Source organism: Phocoena phocoena, chromosome 5, assembly GCF_963924675.1.
Source record: "Phocoena phocoena chromosome 5, mPhoPho1.1, whole genome shotgun sequence".
In the NCBI taxonomy this organism is placed as follows: domain Eukaryota; kingdom Metazoa; phylum Chordata; class Mammalia; order Artiodactyla; family Phocoenidae; genus Phocoena; species Phocoena phocoena.
The window spans coordinates 86,695,524-86,721,110 of record NC_089223.1 but is presented as its reverse complement, the minus strand read 5'-3'; the positions used below and the strand labels follow the sequence as shown (position 1 = coordinate 86,721,110).

The following is a 25,587-nucleotide window of genomic DNA, read 5'->3' as shown; positions in this document are numbered from 1 at the left end:
GCTCTTGTATTTTCTTATTTTGTTGATGACCAAATCATTCCCTTTCTGCTTCCAGATTACTTGTCTCATATTCTGGGCTCTCCTCTGTTTGTTCACTGCCATTGCTTTATTCTCCAGGTCAGCTTCATCTCCTAGTTGGACCACTGTCATAGCCTTGTCAGTTCCTTCTTCAGTCTATGGCAGTTGGTGGTTTGCTAGTGTACAGTTGTTAGTATTTAGAGGTTTGGGGTTACTTGGCAACCTAATTTTGTTGTAAATGGTGTCCATAGATTTTGATTTTCTTGTCTAGATGCTCTTTTATGTGGAGAGATTGAAAACCTGCCGCTGCCACCACCATCCTAAAATCCTGTCTTGAGTTTTTTAAAAAGTAATTTAGACAAATACATGTTACTTGTAAACTGAAATTAGTATAGAGTGAATAAGACAGTTCCTCTTCACACTTAAATCCCAACCCCCAGAGATAATGCACTGCTTACAGTGGGGTGAGGATACTTCCAAACTTTAGGGCAGACTCTCTACTTGTGCCCTAGATCCCTTCCCTTCTCAGCTACTCTAGGACATTGGTTAGCCCACTAGCCTTTCCTCTGGTCTCAATTTTTACCTTTCTAGTGAAGCATTCTTTTCTTTTTTTTAATAAATTTATTGATTTTTTATTTTTAGCTGCGTTGGGTCTTCACTGCTGTGCACAGACTTTCTCTAGTTGCGGTGAGCGGGGGCTACTCTTCGTTGTGGTGCGCGGGCTTCTTATTGCAGTGGCTTCTCTTGTTGCAGAGCATGGGCTCTAGGTGCACGGGCTTCAGTAGTTGTGGCTTGCGGGCTCTAGAGCGCAGGCTCAGTAGTTGTGGCGCACGGGCTTAGTTGCTCGGAGGCATGTGGGATCTTCCTGGACCAGCGCTCGAACCCCTGTCCCCTGCATTGGCAGGCGGATTCTTAACCACTGCTGCCACCGGGGAAGCCCTAGTGAAGCATTCTTGACAATACAACATGCTGTTATTTCTTCTCTGGATTCAGCACTCCCCTCTAGTTCCTATTTCTCTATTCCTCTTTGCAACAAACTTCGTATGAAGAGTTCTTTCTATCTCCAGTTACTCTTACTCCATTTCCCCTAACCCTTTTCCAACCAGGGTTTTTGTCTGGACCACTTCAGCAAAACTGCTTTTCTCACGGTTACCAATTCCCTTCACACAGGTGAATGTAGTAGTTTTTTTTTTTTTTTCAAATGTTATTTGACTTGACTTGATCAGTGGCATTTGATGTCTTGTTCAAACATTTTTTTGCCTTCTAGAATACCACACTTCTAGTTTCCCACCTCAATGGCACCTTTTTCTTGGTCTCCTTTCTAGTGCTTTCTGATTTTACTACATTTATCCTACTTTTTATCCCACATTATGTGCTCCTTCCCTGTTTTATTTTTCTCACTGGCATGTGTCAGCTTCTAACAATATATGTTATTTGCCTTTTATTTATTTCTCTTCCCTGCTAGAATATAGTGCTTGGCATGTAGTGGGTACTCAGTATGTATTTGTTGAATGAATGAACGGAGTGTTCTAACAGCATCACTTTTTGAATGGTCTGTTGTTTTCTCCTTGATTTGAAGTCCTACTTTTAGGACTTTTAGTCCTACTTTTACTACTATGTGTTATACTTATAAAATTGTATAAGCCCCCTGGTATAAATGCTGATTCATCTAATGTGTTCAATACCTGAATATGGTGTTCAGTAGTCTTGAGGTCTGTTGTTGCATTTAGCCCTTGCCATCCTCTAGTGAGGAAGATAGTGTTCCTCTGTTTTACAGAAACTTAAGCAAGCTTACCTGTTGGTTGGTGGGAGAGTTGAAATTCAGACTCATGTCTCTGGATTCCAGTTCCATTGCCATGAACGTCTTCTAGTGATTGTGCAGTCTAATATGTGATAATGCTTCCCCATATGTAGTTAATGCTTAGTCATCCATCAACACATGATTGGCTGTGCCACTAACCAGAGGAGCCCCTTCCCTCAGTCCAGGCAGAGAATAGATCTGAGGCAGGAGGGTAAAGTTGAATAGGGAATTGGTTTATGCAGGATTTTTGTTTTTAATAGACTTTTTTCAACAGTTTTATGTGGGATTTTTGCCTCTGAATTTTAGAATATGATTTTGGAAGGAAGGTTGTGGAAAGAACACAGGCTGGTGGTCATGAAATAGATTCTCTTCACCACTAACTAATTTGGTAATATCCCTGCTTTGCTTATTTTCTGTGTAAATGATATCTTTGATCTAGGCTTTAAGTTAGAGATGATACTATATGTGCCAGAGAGCTTAGAGAGTAATTCTCACACCATGTAAATGAAAGGTATCGATATTAAAAATGACTCAAGTCTCATGTTTTTGGTACTCTAGATACATTCATTCTTTTTATTATACTGGAGTACTTTAAATTTTGTTTTATGTAAATCTTTTATTTTAAGGTTTCTGCTGTCAAATTTTGTTGTTTTTCTAACTAAGACAGCGGCTGTGGATGTGGCTTAAAAACTGATGAACTTCTACAATGATGAGCCTTTATGGAGCAATGAAAGGCTGCTTACAAATTGTAGCCACAGTTGCAATGAATTCTGTGTTTGTTCCCTAAGGGTGAATGTGTTTTGAGGGGAGTGAGTTAGGATAGTACAAATTGAGAGAGTGTTTCTATTCTGGGAATCTTTGGAGCGGTCATTTCTGCTACTGCTCTTTATTTCTTATGACTTTGAAGGAATTTGGAATGTTTTGCTTGACTTTTTGATGATCTTTAAGTGTATTACTTCGATATGTGTAAAGGTAAATTGTAATTTTAGTTGTTTTATGGACATGGTTTCTGTCATCAAATATTTTTGCCCTCAGCAATTACTGTGTGTAATAGCACTTATGGATGATGCTTTACCTGTGTCTGCTGTTTAAATGTTGGATTGTTTGGAACTAAATATTTTCCATTTGGTATGGTTAGCTCATACATATAGTTTTAGGCACAGTGCGTATAACTGTTTTCATTTCAAAAGTATATGGTTTTAATATGTTGTTGAGCAGATCCAAATAGTTAACTATAAATTATTAAAAGTAGTTTTACTCTGAGATACTAAAGCTCACACCTGGAGCTGAGTTACAGGAAATCAGGTGAGCCTTGGTATTTTCTATCAAAATATCTAGAAGATAAATTTCTCCAATGAAAAGAATTCTAGGAAATATTTATTTCAAAAAAAGAAAAAAAAAGGGGAAGAGTGGTAGAGCGATAGTTGAAACAGATGAGGCTCCCTGACCAAAGAAAACAAAAACAAAAAAACCCCATAACTGTATATGTGAGGTTATAGTCAGTATTTAGGAAGTTATTAGAGTATATATTTGCAAACCTGTAAACTATTTATGTGTTTATTTATTTTTATAAATTTGTTTATTTTTGGATGCATTGGGTCTTTCTTGCTGCTTGCAGGCTTTCTCTAGTTGCAGCGAGCAGGGGCTCCTCTTCATTATGGTGCACGGGCTTCTCATTGCAGTGGCTTCTCTTGTTGCAGAGCAGGGACGCCGGCTCTAGGCATGCGGGCTCAGTAGTTGTGGCACGCGGGCGCAGTAGTTGTGGCACACGGGCTCAGTAGTTGTGGCACATGGGCTGTAGAGCGCAGGCTCAGTAGTTGTGGCATACGGGCTTAGTTGCTTCGTGGCATGTGGGATTCTCCCGGACCAGTGTTCGAACCCATGTCCCCTGCATTGGCAGGCGGGTTCTTAACCACTGTGCCACCATGGAAGCCCAAATTGCTTAGTATTGAAGATATTCAAAAAGTACAGGTTGAATATGCTGTTAAAATGAACTTTTTTGTTGTTAAATTGCCTCATTTTTCCTCTTAGTTAAGAGAGTTTAAACCTTGACAGTAACTTCTTTTATTGTGTGGGACAGGATTTTATGCACATTAAAAATAACAGTTTTTGTGAATTGTAGTTGTTATCCACAATTACTTTTAGATATAAAAGCATTCCCAGCGCCTGAGGTGCACGTGGCTCCGGTGGGAGCAGAGCATGTCTTTTCGAGGCAGAGGTTGCGGCTGCCTAGGAGGATTTGGACGAGGGGCGGCCGCGGAGGTTTTAACAAAGGCCAGGACCAAGGACCTCCAGAGCCAGTAGTTTTATTAGGAGAGTTCATGCATCTCTGTGAAGATGACATAGTTTGTAAATGTTCCATAGATGAGAATAAGGTGCCTTATTTCAGTGCTCCAGTTTATTTAGAAAACAAAGAACAAATTGGAAAGTGGATGAAATATTTGGACAGCTTAGAGATTTTGTTTTTCAGTTAAATTGTCAGAGAACATGAAGGCATCTTCCTTTAAAAAACTACAGAAGTTTCATATAGATCCATGTAAGCCGCTGCCGTTGCAGAGGTTTCTACCTCAGCCTCAGGTGAGAAGGGATCTCCAGGAGGCGGTGGCCGGGGAGGTCGGAGGAGGAAGAGGATATGAAGTGTAACAGTTGACAGAAACTTCGCCAGTTGACTTCTGCATTAACCTCATGATCTACTTCTATGGATCAGAAACTTGTTTCTTGATCAAATCTTAAAGAACTGGTCATTTTATGACAGTGGAGCTAAAACGTCAATGTCAACAAAAAACAAGTGAGGCAGAACAGGCAATTTTGCTCCAAAAGAGTATGAACAAGTGTTCTAATGTTCTGTACAAAGCTTGAAACTTGTGGGTGTTTAATAAAGGGGCAGCTTTCATTTGAAGCATATTCGAATTTTTAAAATAAAGTGTTTTATTCCTTTAAGTTTAAAAAAAAAGAAAGCATTCCCGGTGAGTTACTTCTGATTCATAATCAGATTTTAGCAGAGCAGATGTGGGCTACCAAAGGAATAATTAGCCAAAAATATTAGGGGGTTAGAGAGCACTTTGTGTAACATTTAACTTTAGTTTCTTGGCTAGTTTATATGAATAATTAAAGTTTCGAGGCAGTTAAATTTTCTTTTCTTCTCTTGGGATCTTACAGTTGTCACTGGTAGCTATAATCACTAGGGAAATGGAAGTATTATTTCCATAAACAGATGGCTTTTCCAGCACTGGTCCCTAACAGTGCTACTGAGGTTCCTGTTTATGTTGGATGATTTCCTAATCACACCAACTTGGTATCCTTTTGAAAGATGACACCTGACAATAGAATATGATGTAGTTATTAAAATGACTTAGTGAGGGCTTCCCTGGTGGCGCAGTGGTTGAGAGTCCGCCTGCTGATGCAGGGGACCCGGGTTCGTGCCCCGGTGCGGGAAGATCCCACATGCCGCAGGAGCGGCTGGGCCCGTGCTCCACAGCGGGAGGGACCACAGCAGTGAAAGCCCCGCGTACCGCAAAAAAAAAAAAAAAAAAAAAAAAATGACTTAGTGAACTTGAGAATTTACAAAAGTTGAGAGTATGTATAATTCCCACGTTCCTGGGGGAAGATAGTCTGTTCCTGTGAGAGGAATCACCTAGTAATGGATACTGATGCCTCAGCTATCCTCTCAGGGATTCCTTAGCTACCTCTTCCACTTTTTGACTTTCATTAGCTCTGACATCAGTGCTTTTTTCATTTCTGCTTGGTCAGATGACTAGCCCATCCAGTGGTTTGAGGCATTGGTAGGTTTTTGTTAGGATTAAGGATAGGTTTCTGTTGTGTACAAGGAAGATTTTCAGAGAATACAGTGATACAGTTACTTAGAATGACAAAATCACATATTTTTTCTGCTCTAATGTGAGCTTTTATTTGCTATTAATAGGATTGTCTTCTCCCTTTTAATGTGTCTGTTTTCCTTTTCCTGTTGGACATTTTGTTTTGTTTTGTTTTGTTTTTGGCTCTGCCACACTGCGTGGCTTGCGGGATCTTAGTTCCCTGACCAGGCGTTGAACCCGTGCAGTGAAAGTGCAGGGTCCTAACCACTGGACCACCAGGGAATTCCCCTGTTGGACATTTTAAAACAAACGCATATTGGGGATTCACATGTATACTTACGCTCCTAAAATTTCAAAAACACGAGTCAACTATTAGGATTCTAAAAACTTTGCATTTGTAAGCTATATTTACTCTGTAGCAAGAATTATCTGTATTTTTGAGGTCATTTTTTTTTTTTTTTTTTTTTTTTTTTTTTTTTTTTTTTTATGCGTTACGCGGGCCTCTCACTGTTGTGGCCTCTCCCGTTGCGGAGGACAGGCTCCGGACGCGCAGGCTCAGCGGCCATGGCTCACGGGCCCAGCCGCTCCGCGGCATGTGGGATCTTCCCAGACCGGGGCACGAACCCGTGTCCCCTGCATCGGCAGGCGGACTCTCAACCACTGCGCCACCAGGGAAGCCCTTGAGGTCATTTTTAAATATATGAAAGGAATCTAGTGACAAAATTTGTAAAGACAGGTTGCCTTTTGAAAAGACAGGGTAGTGCTTTATTTCTTTAGTATAACTGGTTGGGGTAAGTTGTAAGAGTGAATAGAGTCTTGGCGTATATATCTCGATTTTGGAGCTATTAAAAATTTGTCAAGGGACTTACCTGGTGGTCCAGTGGGTAAGACTCTGAGTTCCCAATGAAGGGTGCCCGGGTTCGATCCCTGGTCGGAGAACTAGATCCCGCATGCATGCCACAACTAAGAAGTCTGCATGCTGCCACTAAGACCTGGCACAGCCAAAATAAATAAATACTAAATAAATAAATAAATACTTAAAAAAATTGTAAAGAAGGAAAAAAACCTCTGGTGCTTTACACATTTTGTTGGGGTGGGGGATGGTGGTGCCATTTGTTAAAATTAGATGGCACTGTGATAAATGGCATATTAGAAGAGTAGAGTTAGTGTTGGTGGGGAGTTCTTGGTTTTGAACATGTTTTGTTTGAGGCCATTGTGAGAAAGTTAGATGAAGCTATCCAGTGGCCAGTTACATATATAAATTGTGTGTGGTTCCTGGAGCTCAGGAGAGAGGGGTCAAGGTTGTACACACATACTTGAAGACTGTTAGATGTTAATTAAAACCTTGGGAGTGGGCAAAATCTCAGGGAGAGGTGGAGTTAAGCAGAGACAAACCACTGGTGAGCATCAATACTTCAGGAGTGGGTAGAGGTGTAAAAACTAGTAAAGGAAAACTAGTAATAGAAGAGGTGGGACAAAAACCTAAGACAGTGTAGTATCACAAAAATGAAGAGAGTACTTCTAGGAGGAGGGAAACTTGTCAGTTGTGTCACATGCTACAAAGAGGGCAAATGGGATAAACACAAATGCTCACTAGTTTAGCACTTTAGTACTTCAAGTTGGTAAGACTTTAGGACTTCAAATTGGTAAGAACTGGTGGGAGCTAAAATGTCGTTTGGCACAGGTTGAGGAAGTGGAGACAGCTCTTTCAGGAGCAGTGGTTCAGAACTTGGTGGGAATGGAACCTAGGTGTTGTGATGGAGGAATAGGCTTGACATGTTTAGATGCTTATTGGAAGGAACACAAAGAGGGAAGGGGATGAAATTTAATTGGGAACTCCTGTTGGTGCCTTTTCTGTGACATTGTGCAGCTTCTCATGTATTAATGGAAAGTCAACGTTAAAGGGGGTTTTGTTGGGGACAGGGGCACACATTCAGTAATGTGACAGTGAAGACATTCATGAACTTGATTCTCTTAAATTTTCAGAGCCTTTCCACATTGACTATCTCATTTAAAAAAAAAAATTTTTTTTTTTGGTCACACTATGTGGCGTGTAGAACTTCCCTGACCAGGAATTGAACCCGTACCCCCTGCAGTGGAAGCGTGGAGTCTTAACCACTGGACCACCAGGGAAGTCCTGACTATCTCATTTTAATGGGGGAAAATATTCTGTATTTTTCTCCTCAAGGGTTGATGTTTATTCGTTGATTCTTTCATATATTTTTGCTTGGTGTCCCTAGTGACTGAGGTGGTGGATTTAATTAATTCATATGAAGCCAAAGAAGATTGCCTGTCTTTGGGGTCTTGATCCATATACTACAAGAGCTATGCGGCCTGTGCAGCACTTTGTTTTGCTTTGTACTATACTATAGTCTCTAGACTTTTGGTTGTTTACCTATATCAGTAGAAAATTAACGTGTACCCCAGTATATGTGATTGTGTATTAAAAAATTATAATGAAGTGTTGTACTTTACTAATATACACATTGAAGTATCTATAGAAATTTCAGATGTTAAAAAATTTTGTGATAAAAATGAGGTAAACAAAATTTTGAAGATACTTTTAATAGAATGGTAGAACCCCTTTTTATCTTCACAAGTATTTTTTGAGAGTAGTGTATTTAAGTTTACTTTGTTATTTTTTAATTGTGGTATATATAATATGCATCATTTTTAAAAAATCTTGGTTAATACTTTGAGAGTCATTCAAAGGGCTAGTTTTAAGTTAGTTCTATACAAATCAGGTGATTCTCATAGTTGAAAAGCCATTGTTTAAAATGCCGTGCTTATTAAGTGTTTTTAATTTTACAGAAGTAACTGCTAGATCACATACTACAGGAAGCTGCATGTCTTCACAGGAAAAGTAATCAATTTGGGGACCTTTTTGTGTAAGAAAAATGAGTAACCCGTCAAGTTTCAAAACCTTTTAAGTGCTTTGCCACAAGATGAAGAGCAAACCTCTATGTGGTACAAAAGGTTTTCAAGGTTACTCCCTGTTTCATGAAGATATAGTGTAACTAACCATATCCATGACATCTGGTAGTACTTTGTGTCATTCTGTTGTCATTTTCTTTGCTTCCTAATTGAAAGATTAAATGAATGAGTTTCTTGTGTGATGGGATCTCAGTAAGCTTTTTATAGAAATCTTGTTTTATTTTGCTTAAAGCAGCCACTCTCATAGCAGATAATACTCTTACTGATTTTCCATAAAAAGCTTTAATTAAAATAGGTCAAAGAAGCTCCCTCCTGAAGACATTGTGTCTTTTTGTTCAGTTTTCTATCCCTTGTACCTATAAGAGTTCCTGTCATGTAAAAGGCACTCAGTAAATATTTAACTGTAGAATGAATTTGCAGTTGAGAATATGTTTTCCTATAGATATTTTCTTAGAAAACTTTGCGTTTCATTAAGAAGCCAGCAAAGACTAAATAAACTGAGGCATATCAGAAAAAACATAACTACCTACTGTATGACAAATTTCCCGCACTATGTAGTTTTTTCTAATACCAATTCCCCCCGCCCCATAATCTTCAACAGTGTTTTCTGTGCATTTTTATATAGTAATTTACTGGCAGAAAAATACATTTTGGTTTATGTTCATGTTGTTCCCCAAGTCATACTTCAGCCTTTTCTACCATGACAGGAAGAATAAGTCTTTCCCATGATATGTGGCTTCCTTTTTTTTTTTGACTGCGGCACGCGGGATTTTAGTTCCCCAACCAGGGATCGAACCTGTGCCCTCTGAAGTGGAAGCGTGAAGTCTTAATCACTGGACTGCCAGGGAAGTCCCTGTGGCTTTTTATCTTACACTGTTTTATAAGTAGTCACAAAAGAAGCATGTAAACTCAATGACATTTTCCAAAGTACTGAATTGAAAATCATGACTTTAAACCTTGCCAGAGAGAAAAAACTCACAACCTATAGAGACCTGTTATGTTTTAAGTACTTAAAATTTTAAGTATTTTACTAATTGTGATTACTTTGCACTGTCATTTGCTAATATTTTGGGGCAAAATTTATATATACGGTGAAGTTACTGTTGATAATAGATGTAAATCTGTATTTTAAAAAGTTATCTTGGTTAATTTCTATCTTCTTTTTGACTGTCTTGTTATATCTGATTAATCATTATTTTTACTTGGTAAAGAGGGAATACTAGGAGGAAGAGGTACCCTTCTGCCATTTATTTATTTAGTGTGCTTAAATTATTAGTACTATCTCCAATACCTCTTTGTTGCAGAAATTATCTTAAGTCCCTCACCTGTTTTTTGAGGGCTCAGGTCATCAAACTAGGAAATTTGTGATGTGCTGAAACAGATCAGTCAGTGAGGGCACCATTATCAACCTTTCACATTGTGGAACACCTTTTATTCCCTCAGGTTGGGATCATCTGACATAGACTGAGCCCTAGTGATGTATTCAAAGGATTTTGAGTGCCAACTATGTCCCAGGCACTAGGATATACCAGTGGACAAAACAGACCAAAATATATATATAAAAATATGTATAATCTGCCAGTGTATAGAGGTTGCATTTTAGTGAGAGAGACAAAAACCAAATAAGTTAAATATTTATTGAGATTAGGGCTTCAGAAGAGAAAGTGTTGGAAATAGGATAGGGAGTATCAGAAAGAGGTTGCAACAAGATAAAGGGGGTCTCTGAGGTGGTGACACTTGAGCAAAGGACCTTAAGGATAAGTTGAGAATGTGAGGCATGTTTTATGTGGGGACAGAACATTCCAGCAAGCAGGAACAGCAAATGTAAAGACCCTGAGGCAAAGCGTGCCTAGATTAGATATGGTATGTGAAGTAAAGACAAGAATCAAAGCTAACCTCATGTTCTGGTTTGAGCAATGGTAATTACAGGGTTGCTATCATTTGATATGGGAAACAGGTTTTGGGTGTGAGATTGGGAGATGAGGAAGTATGTACAGGAATAATTTGCTGGCATGGCTTCTGGATTTTGCATGGTGATGGATCAAAAAATGTCCCTCAGGCAAGAAATGTGATTTTGAATAACTTTCACTCTAAATTGATGACACTTAGGGAAGATAAACTAATTTATTTGCTCAAGCCAAAGGTAATTAATAAAGGAAGGGAACTTTCCTGGAGTAAATGAGTGTTTACACACTAATTTTGGAATTCTTAAGTAATTACTTGAAATTTTCTTGCTTTATTCTATTAAAATGCAAAACGTCTTTCCCAACCCTGTTTTTTAAAAAATTAATTGATTTAATTTATTTTTGGCTGCATTGGGTCTTCTTTGCTGCATGTGGGCTTTTCTCTAGTTGCGGCGAGCGGGGGCTACTCTTTATTGTGGTGTATGGGCTTATTGCTGTGGCTTCCTTCTCGTTGTGGAGCATGGGCTCCAGGTGCGTGGGCTTCAGTAGTTGTGGCACGTGGGCTCAGTAGTTGTGGCTCACGGGCAGGCTCAGTAGTTGCGGCGCATGGGCTTAGTTTCTCTGTGGCATGTGGGATCTTCCCAGACCAGGGCTCGAACCCCTGTCTCCTGCATTGGCAGGCAGGTTCTTAACCACTGCGCCACCAGGGAAGCCCCCAACCCTGTTGATTTAAACAATACATGTGGTAATATTGTATAGATTGGTATGTAATCTGACATATGAGGATCATAATTCTGAGACTGTTTAGATAGAAACAGGGAAATAGGGAGGTATAATATTAAGACTAATGGGAAGAAGAAACAAATTTTTTACCACTGTGATGTTGTGATTTATAAATCTGGTCATCAGATGACCAGAATATATTTCTCAAACGTATTTGGTGTTGTCCATGGTTCCTGGCTCACAGCTCCTAAAACCCATGGAATTTCCTGAGTGATAAAGGTGTCTTTTGTTATGTTAATGTGGCAACGTGTGGCCCTTTCCCCATACCTAGCCCTTTGCATCTCTTCCAGTTGGCTATTCCTGAGTTATATCCTTTTATAAGAAACCGGTAATGTAGTAAGTGTGAGCCACTCTAGCAAATTAATCGAACCCAAGGAGGGGGTCATGGGAACCTCTGATCTGTATAGCTGGCTGGTCAGAAACACACGTAAATAAGTTGGGCTTCAGACTGGCTTCTGAAACCCAAGTTGGAGGTCATTGGAACCTCGGAGATCTATCTCCCGGTAGATAGTGTCAGAATTGAGTTGAATTGTAGGATACCTTTCTGCTGTCCAGGGAACTGCTTGTTGGTATGAGAAGTCCCCTTTCCATGTTGGAATTAGTACCAGAACCTGAACCTACATTTAACCACATACTTCCGTCTCAAGGCATCACTTAAATGATTTTTTTTCTGAGAATGCTTTATGTTATAAACAATTAATTCTGGGCAACTGTGTATCAAAATATCTGCATTATATGGCCTGTTTTCTATACAAGCTATGTTTATCTTTCTATATGAGCTTTCTGTTTTGATGCTGTATTTATAAATTTGGAAATACATGCATGCTGGGTAGGCTCCATTGCCTTAGTTTATATAATAGATTATTCAATAGAATCACTTCCCATAGGATCATCTTCTCTAGTTGATATGTTAAGAAATGAAGTACATTAAGGGCTGCTTTGGTGTGTGTGTGTGTGTGTGTGCGTGCGCGCATGGGCACGTGTGCACAGTTCATGTCTACTTTAGGATCACAATTAGTTGACGTTGATCTTTGTTTAAAGATCAACAACAGGGACTTCCCTGGTGGTGCAGTGGTTAAGACTCTCTGCTCCCAATGTAGGGGGCCCGGGTTCGATCCCTGGTCAGGGAACTAGATCCCACCTGCATGCCGCAACTAAGAGTTTGAGTGCTGCAACTAAGAGTTTGAATGCCACAACTAAGGAACCCTCGAGCTGCAACTAAGGAGCCCACCTGCTGCAACTAAGACCCAGCACAACCAAATAAATAAGTAAATAAATATTAAAAAAAAGATCAACAGCAAATCATCAAAATATCATTAATCACTACTACTGCATTTTTGATCTAATGGTAGCAGTTTTAACACACTTTTATTATTTTCTCTGTAGCATTGGCGTTTATGGCACACTTTTACTTTTTTTTTTTTTTTTTTTTGCGGTACGCGGGCCTCTCACTGCTGTGGCCTCTCCCATTGCGGAGCACAGGCTCTGGATGCGCAGGCTTAGCGGCCAGGGCTCATGGGCCTAGCCACTCCGTGGCATGTGGGATCTTCCTGGACCGGGGCGCGAACCCGTGTCCCCTGCATCAGCAGGCGGACTCTCAACCACTGCGCCACCAGGGAAGCCATGTCACACTTTTTTTTGTAGTACGCGGGCCTCTCACTGTTGTGGCCTCTCCCGCTGTGGCACACAGGCTCCGGACGCACAGGCTCAGCGGCCATGGCTCACGGGCCCAGCCGCTCCGCGGCATGTGGGATCTTCCCGGACCAGGGCACGAATCCGTGTCCCCTGCATCGGCAGGCGGACTCTCAACCACTGCGCCACCAGGGAAGCCCCACGTCACACTTTTAAAAGCCAGAACCTAAACCAAACAAAAAGCTATCCATGGCATTTTGATAAATCCATGTACCAAAGATTCATAGGGATTGTTTTGTCTAATGCACACAGGGGTTTCTGCCATAATGCCATATACAGTTGGTCCTTTGTATCCGTAGATTCTGCATCTGAGAAGTCAACCAACTGTGGTTTGAAAATATTTGGGGAGAAAAAAAATCCAGAAAGTTCCAAAAAGGGAAATTTGAATTTGCAACTTGCTGGCAACTATTTACATAGCATTAATGTAACATTTACATTGTATTAAGTATTATAAGTAATCTAGAGATGAATTAAAGTATATGGGAGGGGGGGACTTCCCTGGTGGTCCAGTGGTAAAGAATCCGCCTTCCAATGCAGGGGATGCGGGTTCGATCCCTGGTCAGGGAACTAAGATCCCACATGCCGCGGGTCAACTAAACCCACGTGCCACAACTACTGAGCCCATGTGCCTCAACTAGAGAGCCTGTGTGCCACGAACTACAGAGCTCACGCGCGCCACAACTAAAGAGAGAAAACCTGCACACCACAACTAGAGAGAAGCCTGTGCGCTGCAATGAAAGATCCCAGATGCCACAACTAAGACCCAACGCAGCCGAAAAAGAAAAAAAAAAAGAATAACAATAATAAAACTATATATATGGGAGGATGTGCATAGGTTATATGCAAATACTATGTGATTTTATATAAGGGACTTGGGCATCTGCAGATTTTGGTATCCAGGGGGGTCCTGGAACTAATCACCTGCAAATACTGAGGGGTGAATATGTAGCTTGACAAAACTTGAGATTTGCAAAATTGTGCAGTGAAAGTAATAAGACTCATGGGGAAAAAAGGTTTGGGACAGACTAGTGAAATTCCATGAAACTGATCTTGGATACTAACTAAAAACAATAGCAATCCTAAAAAACCAAAGGACTAGCATTTGTACCTTGTGTTACCATCAATCTTTGGAATCTTGAACCTTGGATTCAGCCTCTTCTAGTTGTAGGTCCTGGAAGGACATTGCTTCTAAGAGACTATTTTCATTAAAATTAAAAATCTAATCCTATGTGTAGCTTTCTTCATTAATCCATTTTTTAAAAAAAATATTTATTTATTTGGTTGTTCTGGGTCTTAGTTGCGGCTCGCCGGCTTCTTAGTTGCGGTATGCCGGCTCCTTAGTTGTGGCATGCGAATTCTTAGTTGCGGCCTGCATCTTGGATCTAGTTCTCTGACCAGGGATCGAACCCGGGTCCCCTGCATTGGGCTCATGGAGTCTTAACCACTGCACCACCAGGGAAGTCCCAATCCATTGTCTTAATACAGGGGGAATTTTTTGCAGCTTCTTCATCTGCACAGGCAGCTTTGTCAAATAGCTTAACCCAGTTAGCTGAAAGAGTAGCAATTCCTGAAGCCACTAAACCAGCTACTACTCATAAGAAAGAAAAGTACTTTTGTAGATTTTCAGGGCTTTTTCCTTAAAATATTCATCTGTTACTAAGCTTTCACCTTTATTTGTGGAAAAGCTTTCCCCTTTGCCTCAAAACATTAACATCCTAGGAAAAATAGTGTATGAAGCAACATAACTTCCTTTTACACTAGCATCATTCACCTATTTCTAGTTGCCTAAGAAGTAATTCACAGCAAAGAACATACATTATAGCAGAACAGACTTTACACTTGTTTTGATTTGATTTGTTAAATGCATAGGGTGAGTGGCAGGTGAGTTCAGCTGACGCTTGAACAACTTGGCAGTTAGGGACATCAGACCCCTGTGCAGTGGAAAATCCTCATATAGCTTTACAGTCGGCCCTCTGTACCCACAGTTCCACTTCCTTGGATTCACCCAACCATGGATTGCATGGTATTATAGTGTGTATTTATTGGAAAAAAAAAAAAATCCGTGTGTAAGTGGACCTGCATAGTTTAAATCCATCGTGTGTAAGTGGACCTGCCTAGTTCAAATCCACGTTGTTCAAGGATCAACTGTATTAATTTTGGAATCGGGAAGACCAGGCTTTGAATTCTGGCTCTATCATTTAAATGTCACTTTCTGCAAGTTACTTGACTTCTTTAAGCCCCAATTTGTGTATCTGTAAAATGGAATTAATTATACCTGTCCATAGAGTTTGGTAGTAAATAAAGGAGATAATTCCTGACAATTTTTTTTACACACTGAATTTACTAATAGTAAGTGTTAGCTCTTAATTTGCAGTTGTCATTTATAATTCATAGTACTGCTCAGAGCATGGCATAACATATACCACTGTCAAGAAATATTTTCAGCAAGTTTAACATTTTTCAAATAATTTTTAGATGCTTATCAATTTTATTTAATATAAAATATGAGAAGGCAGGATTTTGTTTTTACTGTCAAATGTAGGTCACAAGGAAAACAGACACAAAATGTGGTAAATGAGATTTGTATTTGCATTTTTTGGGCAAAATTTTATATAGGAAACTGGTAAAATAATCAGAAAGTGAAGAGGCTGTAATTGTATTTAGGCTCGTGTGATGTAAGGGGATACAAACAGGTTTTTTCCTTTAGGTTGCAAAGGAGATGAATTTTTTTCTGTTTGAATGCTGTTGAAAGTTCTATACTGCTTTTGCCTATGACATGTAGTGGTTTTTAAGGTTTATATTCTCTCTTCCAACTCAAAGCTTTCAATTAACCAAATAAGTTGAACAGGAACTCCATTTAAAACTTCTCATTGATCCTTCTTATTTGATTTGATATTTCCTATTGACATTTTTATTCTTAGTACCATGCACTGAACTATTTTCAACAAATTCTATTGAGGAGTCATTTCTTGAAAACCTGTTACAGGCAAGATCTTTGAACACCTTAAGTTTTATAAAAGATGAGTTAAGACAGTTTGGTCTTTGGCTGTTTGTACCTTAGTGCAGAATCCAGCTATGCTCATAACTTTTATTGTAATATAAAGATGAACATAATGACTCCTGTAATAGAGACATTTCACAAATACAGAAGAAGAAGGAGTGATTAGTTTGGACTGGGGATTTCAGCAAAGCCTTCATGAAGGATTTCTTATTCCTCTTCTTATTTTTAAACTTAAAAAAAATTTTTTTTTGGCTGAGCTGTGTGGCTTGTGGGATCTTAGTTCCCTGACCAGGGATTGAACCCGGGCCCTCAGCAGTGAAAGCACCGAGTCCTAACCACTGGACCACCAGGGAATTCCCCTTAAACATTTAAATTATGCTAGAGGAAGGTGAGTTCTGGAAATCGGGAGATGAGATTTTGTTCAGGAATACCTGGGTATATGGAATCTTAAAAAAAAAAAAAAAAGTGGTTCTGAAGAACCTAGGGGCAGGACAGGAATAAAGACGCAGATATAGAGAATGGACTTGAGGACACAGGGAGGGGGAGGGGTAAGCTGGGACAAAGTGAGAGAGTGGCATGGACATATATACTACCAAATGTAAAATCGATAGCTAGTGGGAAGCAGCTGCATAGCACAGGGAGATCAGCTTGGTGCTTTGTGACCACCTAGAGGGGTGGGATAGGGAGAGTGGGAGGGAGACTCAAGAGTGAGGAGATATGGGGATATATGTATATGTATAGCTGATTCACTTCCTTATACAGCAGAAACTAACACGCCATTGTAAAGCAATTATACTCCAATAAAGATGTTAAAAAAAAAAAAACCTGGGTACTCTCTGTCCCTCCCAGTCAGGGTGTGGTTCTTATAGGAGACGAATTAATTAAAAAACCATGAGTGCTCAGTTTGTAAACATTCCTTCAAATGGATGAAAACAAAGTCAGTCGAAGAGTAAGCCTGAGTAGCGGCGGAGTGATAATGTGGCCGTTTTCTCCCTGGACCTGAGGCGTGTGTCACTGGCAGCTGTGAATGTCATTAGGGAGCCTGAGCCAAGATAAATCTGTGCCAAGATAGGCTGCTTGTGCTTCTGTTCTGTGTAGCCAGTGCCATTCAGTTAAGTTCTGTATCATTGGATAAATGGAGTAGGAGCCAGATCAGGCCAAATAGATAAGGAGTGAGAGATTGTCTGTATAAGCTCTTCCTTATATATAAAACATTTCTTCCTTGAAATGTTATGCAATTAATACAGGAATATATTCTTGTATCATTATTATGATAGTTTAGAAGCCTCCAGTTCTACTTCTTTCCCCAGAGGTAACCAGTTTTAAAATTTTGAGATACATTCTTCCAGACAATTTTCCATATACTTTGGGCTTTCTAGAGGGCAGATGGGCTCATATTATTGTATTTGTATGTTATGTTTACTTTAAAAAGTTAATCATTCTTGAGTTCTTAGCATGCATTTAGAATTATTTTTCTTGGGAATTCCCCGGTGATCCAGTGGTTAGAACTTGGTGCTTTCCCTGCCATGGGCCTGGGTTCCATCCCTGGTCGGGGAACTAAGATGCTGCAAGTTCCGTGGCGCGGTCCCCCCCGCCCCGCCCCCCCCCCCCAAATTTTCTTTTAAAAAATCTGTGTAGGGCTTCCCTGGTGGTGCAGTGGTTGAGAGTCCACCTGCCGATGCAGGGGACGCGGGTTCATGCCCGGTCCAGGAGGATCCCACATGCCGCTGAGCAGCTGGACCCATGAGCCATGGCCGCTGAGCCTGCGCGTCCGGAGCCTGTGCTCCGCGACGGGAGAAGACACAGCAGTGAGAGGCCTGTGTACCGCAAAAAAAACCACAAAACTGTGTAGTATTCCATATCCATAATATAGATGTAACAGAATTTATTAGCCAGTTTGCATTTGGCATACAGCTACCTGTGTTTCTCTTTTAGGAACAACGCTGTGTCGTAGCCACATATCTGTGAGTATTTTTGTAGGGCATACACTTAGAAGTGGAATTGCTGGTTGCAGGGATATGTACATTTGTAGTTTTGATAGATACTGCCAGCTCTAGAACATTATATTAAATCACACCCATATGTATAGCAGTGTGTGAGTTGATGACTGGATTTCAATAGGAATTGAGAAGAAGGGACTTCTGTACAGATGGAGAAGTGTGAGAAAAAGCATGGAGGCAGGACAGCCTAGTAAATACGGTGAGACAAAAGGGAGTAAAGAATCTGATGTGTAGAGTATAGGAAGCAAGAGGGGCTTGTGGACAAGTCTAGAAAGGTAGGTTGGATCAAGTAGCAAAGTATTTTTACTGTGTAGCTCAGAACTTTAAACTTGAATGGACAATGGGAGCCTTTGGAAAGGTTTTACACATGAGCTTTATTTCAAAAGCAGTAACTGTGAAGGCTAGGTTTTTGAGATGGGAAATTGGCTATGAGACTGTTATAGTAATCAAATGCTGTAATGAAGGCCGTGACATTAGAAATTAAAGAATCAGATTCAAGCAGTGGTACAGAGTTAAAACCAGTTTGTAAGCTTAGGATGACAACAGAGAAACTGAATGTTGTGGCTATCTGAGTGGGTAGGTGGCACCATTTACAAAAACAAAACTAGAATGAGAAATAGGTTTGGGGTAAAATAAGGGAAACTTTATTAAAATATAAGGAGGAAGATAATTCACTATCTGCTGTTGATGTATTTCCATGATATGTGTTCAGTTTTTTTATTGTAGCAAAATATATGTAATGTAAGATTTATTATTTTAACCACTTTTAACTGTACTGTTCAGTGGTATTAGGTGCATTCATGTTGTTGTACAACTATCACCATCCATCTCCAGAACTTTTTCCATCTTCCTAACCTGAAACTCTGAACTCATTAAACAATAACTGTATTCCCCCTTACCCTGAGCCCTTGGTAACCACCATTCTCCTTTCTATCTCTATGAATTTGACTGTTCTAGTTACCTAGTCATACAGTATTGTCCTTTTGTGACTGGCTTATTTCACTTAGCATAATGTCTTCAAGGTTCATCCATGTTGTAGCATGTCAGAATTTCCTACCTTTTTAAGGTAGAATAGTATTCCATTGTATGCATGTACCACATTTAAAAAATCTGTCCATCTCCTGGTGGACATTTGGGTTGCATTTGTTTGAGTTTTTTGTCTTTGTGTTTTTGTTTCTTTGGTGGGGGGAATCTTGGGTTTTTTGTTATTGAAGATTGCATATAATAAAATTGAGTTTGATAAAACTGTGCAAACTACTACAGTCTTGTAGAGACCCACTGTTCAAAAATAGTGTTTGCTGCCACAAGGATGATTACAGAAGATCATATAAATACTTTGTACAACTCAAATATATTATGACTTTTGGAAAAATGAGCTAAAATGCTTATCCTACTAGTGGTAGACACCACAATGGAGGTATAGTATAAAGTTAACCGGACTTAGAAGACTTGCGGTTTTTAATATAATCATTGGATTATTGTGAGGATTAAGTAAAATGTACAAAATTATGTACACTTTGAAGTGCCCAAAACAGAGATGGTGTTGTACATGTTCTAGTCTGACTGAAGAACTGCTTGAAGACCTTCAACTATTAGATAGGTAAAATAAAACAGCCCCTGCATCTGATGAAAAAAGTTAAGTGATAAGGTTATCCTAAAATAGGGATGAATTGTCAAGTGTTAGCTGTTAATTTTGAAAGTGTCTCTAAAATCTTGATACTTTGTGGCAGTAATTTTCTAATTGAAGTTAAAATAAGAACAGTGAGGTGAGAATAAGTATATCAGAGAGGTTCCTTTATCTTTTTTACTCCCTAGAAAACACATATTCACTTTCCAAGTTCTCTACAGTTCATTTTTATTTAGCAGGGTTGTAATTCTAAGCCCACAGCCTGAAATTGTGACTGCTGTTAATACATTTCAACACAGTTCCATCTCAGGAACATGTGTTATGTTTTTATGTTTTTTTGTGTTTTTTTTTTTTTTTTGTGGTATGTGGGCCTCTCACTGTTGTGGCCTCTCCCGTTGCGGAGCACAGGCTCCAGACACACAGGCCCAGCGGCCATGGCTCACGGGCCCAGCTGCTCCGCGGCATGTGGGATCTTCCCGGACCGGGGCATGAACCCACGTCCCCTGCATCGGCAGGCGGACTCTCAACCACTGCGCCACCAGGGAAGCCCGTGTTATGTTTTGGAACTCTTTAATATATCATTTTCCTTCATGTTCCTTTCCTATCATTTGGCATTGGAAAATGAAAAGCCTGAAGAGAACACAAAATCTAGATGAAGCATGGTGATGGAAAATTAAAGCAACAGATCAAAAGAAGTCCTTAGAGACTTTTAAACTAGTTCTTTCTAGTATGGCTAAAGTTATAGGACAGTTCTTTAACTTTATTAATTTCTTTCAGCCTCATTGTAATAGGTAAGCTAATAGAAGGTAGTTGGTAATTTAAATGAGATGCTTAGCATGTGGAAAGCACTTCATATGTGTTGTCTGTTAAATTTATTGTTTCTAGTCTGTGGGATTGAGACTGAGAAGCATTTTGGTGACTAGAGAGCATCAGATAATAGGTTCCTGTTCTTATCTGAGATTGCCTTTATTATTTTACCTGTACAGTGTTTGAATATGGACTGTCTCCCTTAAATTAGTCTCTGTAATTAGAGATTTAAAAAAATATTTTTACCACATTATCATTTATTTAACACTGACAGATATAGATGGCAGAGGATGCATAATTAAAATGCTAAGATTATTAGAACACTTGTTTAGTAAATAATACATTTACCTCATTTTTTAAAAATTCCAACTACAAGCAAGAACTAAATAGACTAACTTGACTTGTCATACCTCCCTACTCTTTGCAGAAAGTTCTGATAAACTGTAATAAATTCTGTTAGAATATCTGAGCATATCCAATTTATTATATCCAAACTGAGCTACTGAAACCCCTCTTTTTTTCCTAATGTATTTTTTCTTCCAGTTTTATTGAGATATAATTGACATACAGCATTGTATGTTTATGGTGTATAGCATAATGATAGCTTACATACATCACAATAAGTTTGGTGAACAACCACGATCTCATATAGATACAAAATTTAAAAATGAACCCTCCCCACCCCAGATCTTCTCCTTAAGTTTTCCCCATCTCATTAAGTAACTTTATCCTTTGGGTTGCTTAGGCTAGAAACCTTGGAGTCACCATTGCTCTCTTCCTCTTTTTTCTTCAACTCCACGATCCAGAGTGTCATCAGATGTTGTTAGTTTTGTCTTTAAAATATGCCCGGGCTTCCCTGGTGGCACAGTGGTTGAGAGTCCGCCTGCTGATGCAGGGGACATGGGTTCGTACCCCAGTCCAGGAAGATCCCACATGCCGCGGAGCAGCTGGGCCCGTGAGCCATGGCCGCTGAGCCTGCTCAGCCTGTGCTCCGCAACGGGAGAGGCCACAACAGTGAGAGACGCGCGTTCAGCAAAAAAAAAAAAAAAAAAAAAAAAAAATGCCCATAGTTTCGTCACCTGTGACACTTCCCACTGTTTCCACCCTGTGTGAGGCTTTTTCATCTTTAACCTACATAGTCACCATAGCCTCTTAACTGGTCTCTACTGCTTTTTCCCTTTATACCTTTTCTCTTTCCCTGCTCAGCAGCCAATTCATGCTGATCTTCCTCTGCTTAGATCTTGACCTTCCTTGACTCAAAATTTGGAGTAAAAAGCTCAAGACCGTCACGATCTGTGGTGTCCCTTGAACATGTACATGCACACCGCCACCCGTACTCACACAAACTCACATAACCTCTCATCTCCTGATACGCCTCTCCTGTAGTCTCTGTTCCTCGCTGAAACACTCCTGCTTTAGGGCTCTTGGACCTACTTTTTGTTAACTTTGCATGAAATCTTCCTCCTTTCATCACCTCCTTCAGATCTTTGCTCGAATATTACCTCACTGAGGACTTATTTAAAATCGCACCTCACCTCCTGTCTTTCTTATCCTTTCCTTCTGTTTCTCTCCGTAGCATTTGCCACTATCTGACATTCTAGTTACACTGTAAACTGTGCTGCCAAGTGTTTTGGTCTTATCTGTACAGTGAGGTATCCTTAGTACTTAAAACAGGGCTGACACATTGTAGATGTTCAAATATTTGTTGAACTAATGAATGTGTCAAGAGAAAGAATGCTTGAAGGCATGAATTAAGAGCTACAGATTGGATCATCATCCACATAATTGAAATAAACATAAGTGTGAAAAATTTAAAACTTAAACATAAGTATTTCTTGAACATTAAATTAAAAACTTTTTAGGAAAATGTTTTATTTTGGCTTTAGAACTGTGACATTAGCAGTAACTGATTATCAGATTGTGCCTTCAGAGACAGTAAATGTTTATGCCTGCTCTGGTGTGTAGTGTTCTAGGTACTTCCACATTTAAGCAGTATTTAAGCATTAATATTGTAGTTTATTATTCTCTTATTATCTACAGAGAAGTTGTGACTGGTCAGAAGTTACATATCCAGTGCGTTTCTAACCTATGACACCTGACTCCCAAGCCCAGAACTCGATCAGCACATTCTTTATACTCATGACCACACTATTTTTCAAGCCACCAAAATTTACGTTTTATTTTAAACAAAAAGAGACCTAAGCAGTGAAACCAAAGGAGAAAGAAAATGATATGGAGAAACTGAATTCACTCATAACCATTTTATAAATATTTACATAAAAAAGAAAGTTGAGGTAAATTTGATTCAGACTCTTTAGCATTTCTTCCTTAGTTTCCTCTCAAATCCTAGAAAGGAAAGAAGCTTCTGTTGATTTGCTTGTTTTGAATAAATGTATAGTAGTTTTTATGAGCTGATTTACGGTATTACTACTTTTCCTTCCTTAACATCCTTTACTCAGCACTTTTGAACAGTGTAGTTCTTCCATCGCCCTTACCACGTTCCCCACCCTCCTAGCTTGGTCAACTTGCTAACACTGATCTATTTGAAAAAGGATAGTTGTGTGTGTTTGTGTGTACATGTGTGTGTGTATGCATGTGTGTATTTATATTCAAATTATACCTGTGCATACTGTGCCATCTAGAATTCTAGCAAAAAATTCAGGCATATGCCAATTGACACCCTGGATGTTTGCCACTTTAAGAACAGCAGCAGCAGCAGGCACTTTGATAGTTTTATAACGCTGTTACTGAAAATTTTAGGATATACATTTTGAGAAAAGAGCTTCCCCAGTTGGGAGTTCCTCAAAAATAAAATTAGCTGAATATTCCATCTTCCAGAATTGTTAGATGTCAAGCGTCTTTTAGTCAGTGGGTCTCATTGATCTTCAGTTAGCCTCTTAGGTGCTTGACTTTCCCTTGCCCCCAGTGTTTAGCTGGAAAAGGAGTTACTGCTTTACTATTATGATGGAATCAGAATAGTTTATGATTCTCAGAAAGATTCTTGGAAAGTTACTCAAACCAGATTTGAAACCTTTATTAGCACTGGCAAAAACAAGTTTAGAATTGAAGTACCTGGAATATGTGATTTTCATACTTTAGGTAATAACAATGGTTAATTTTCTGTCATTATTTAACAAGACTGTTTCCAAGTACTTCATTGACAAAATTCATTTAAAATTAAAGTGTCTGTAGAACATATTCCCTAAATTATGGTATCTAATTAAAAATACGTTGCTTCATCAATTCAGTATTTAGTATTTTTCTTCTTAAAAATATCTTTATATAATAAGCCTGTGAGAATTTATGGAAAAACACTAACTTAGCTCAGCATGTAGAATGTCATCTATTGCAGGGACCAAAAACATTAAAAAATTTTGTTTCTCATTCCTAGTCTCACCTATTTCATTTTTTCCCTTCTTTATTCTTTTTTGTTGTTGGTGTTTTTTTTTGTTTTTTTTTTTTTGCGGTACGCAGGCCTCTCACTGTTGTGACCTCTCCCGTTGCGGAGCACAGGCTCCGGACGCGCAGGCTCAGCAGTCATGGCTCACGGGCCTAGCCGCTCCGCGGCATGTGGGATCCTCCCGGACCGGGGCATGAACCCATGTCCCCTGCATCGGCAGGCGGACTCTCAACCACTGCGCCACCAGGGAAGCCCCCCTCCTTTATTCTTATATTCTCCTTTTAAACAATATCATGTAACGTTAAATTCTATTTTACCCACTGCTCCTGCAGTTTGTGGATGTGGGAGGGTGGGGCGAAGGTCCAGAGATCTGAAACACCATGGTGTCCTCTGAGAGATGTACAAATTTCCAGTGTGGCCAGAACATATGTTGTATTTGTATGGCTAGGAGGAGACCAGAAGCTGGATCAGGAAGGATCCAGCAGTTGTCCAATTAACCAAATCCAGCAACCTTTTTTCTTTCATACCTCTTAATGTTGCGTTCTCCCTTTGTCAAAACTTCACGAGTAAGTCTACCTAGGTATATTTTAAAAGCGGGCAAATTTCTGTATCACCTTTTGATGATCTTTTAAAGTTTTCTATTGAGATTTCTGGTGGTTTAAGAGTAAATAAGGGCTTCCCTGGTGGCACAGTGGTTAGGAATCCGCCTGCCAGTGCAGGGGACGCAGATTCGAGCCCTGGTCCGGGAAGATCCCACAGGCCGCAGAGCAACTAAGCCTGTGTGCCACAACTACTGAGCCTGTGCTCTAGAGCCCGTGTGCCACAACTACTGAGCCTGCGTGCCTAGAGCCCGTGCTTGGCAACAAGAGAAGCCACCACAATGAGAAGCCCGCACACCACAACGAAGAGTAGCCCCCACTCATCACAACTAGAGAAAGGCCGTGTGCAGCAACAAAGACCCAATGCAGCCAAAAATAAATAAATAAATTTAAAAAAAAGTAAATAATAAAATTTGGAAGACTATAAAACAAAATTAAAAATATATAACAGATTAAAGCCTTTTCTGGAGTTTTTAAAAATTCTTTTTATTATTTAAAAAATTTTTATTTTATACGGGAGTATAGTTGATTTACAATGTTGTGTTAGTTTCAGGTGTACAGCAAAGTGGGTCAGTTATACATATACATGTATCTATTCTTTTTCAGATTCTTTTCCCATTTAGTTTATTACAGAATATTGAGTGGAGTTCCCTGTGCTATATAGCAGGTCCTTGTTGGTTATCTACTGTATACATAGTAGTGTGTATATGTTAATCCCAAACTTCTGATTTATCCCTCCCCTCCACCTTTCCCCAGTCTGGAGTATTTTCTGACCTTAGATTCTTTTTTTTTTTTTTTCCATTTTATTTTTACTTATTTATTTATTTTACTTTTTATTTTATATTGGAATATAGCCAATTAATAATGTTGTGATAGTTTCAGGTGCACAGCAAAGTGACTCAGCCATACATATACATGTATCCATTCCCTCCCAGACTCCCCTCCCATCCAGGCTGCCACATAACATTGAGCAGAGTTCCTTGTGCTATACAGTAGGTCTTTATTGGTTATCTATTGTATATATAATACTGTGTATATGTTAATCCTGAACTCCTAATTTATCCCTTCCCTGCACCTTTCCCCAACCTGGAGTATTTTCTGACCTTAGGTTCTTGATATAATAGTTAATTTTTCTTGCTCCTTGTTAAGAAAAGTTATAAAAATAAAGGAGAAATTATTTGTGAGTCCATCATTTAGAAAGTGCTT

At 39.4% G+C, this 25,587-nt stretch overlaps 1 protein-coding gene across 5 annotated transcripts in view; it reads left to right on the top strand.

Moving 5' to 3' along the window:
- LOC136123797 (recombining binding protein suppressor of hairless) overlaps positions 1-25,587 on the top strand; it is a 226,469-nt gene that overhangs the window by 125,846 nt on the left and 75,036 nt on the right. The gene's annotated exons all lie outside the window — the stretch shown is intronic.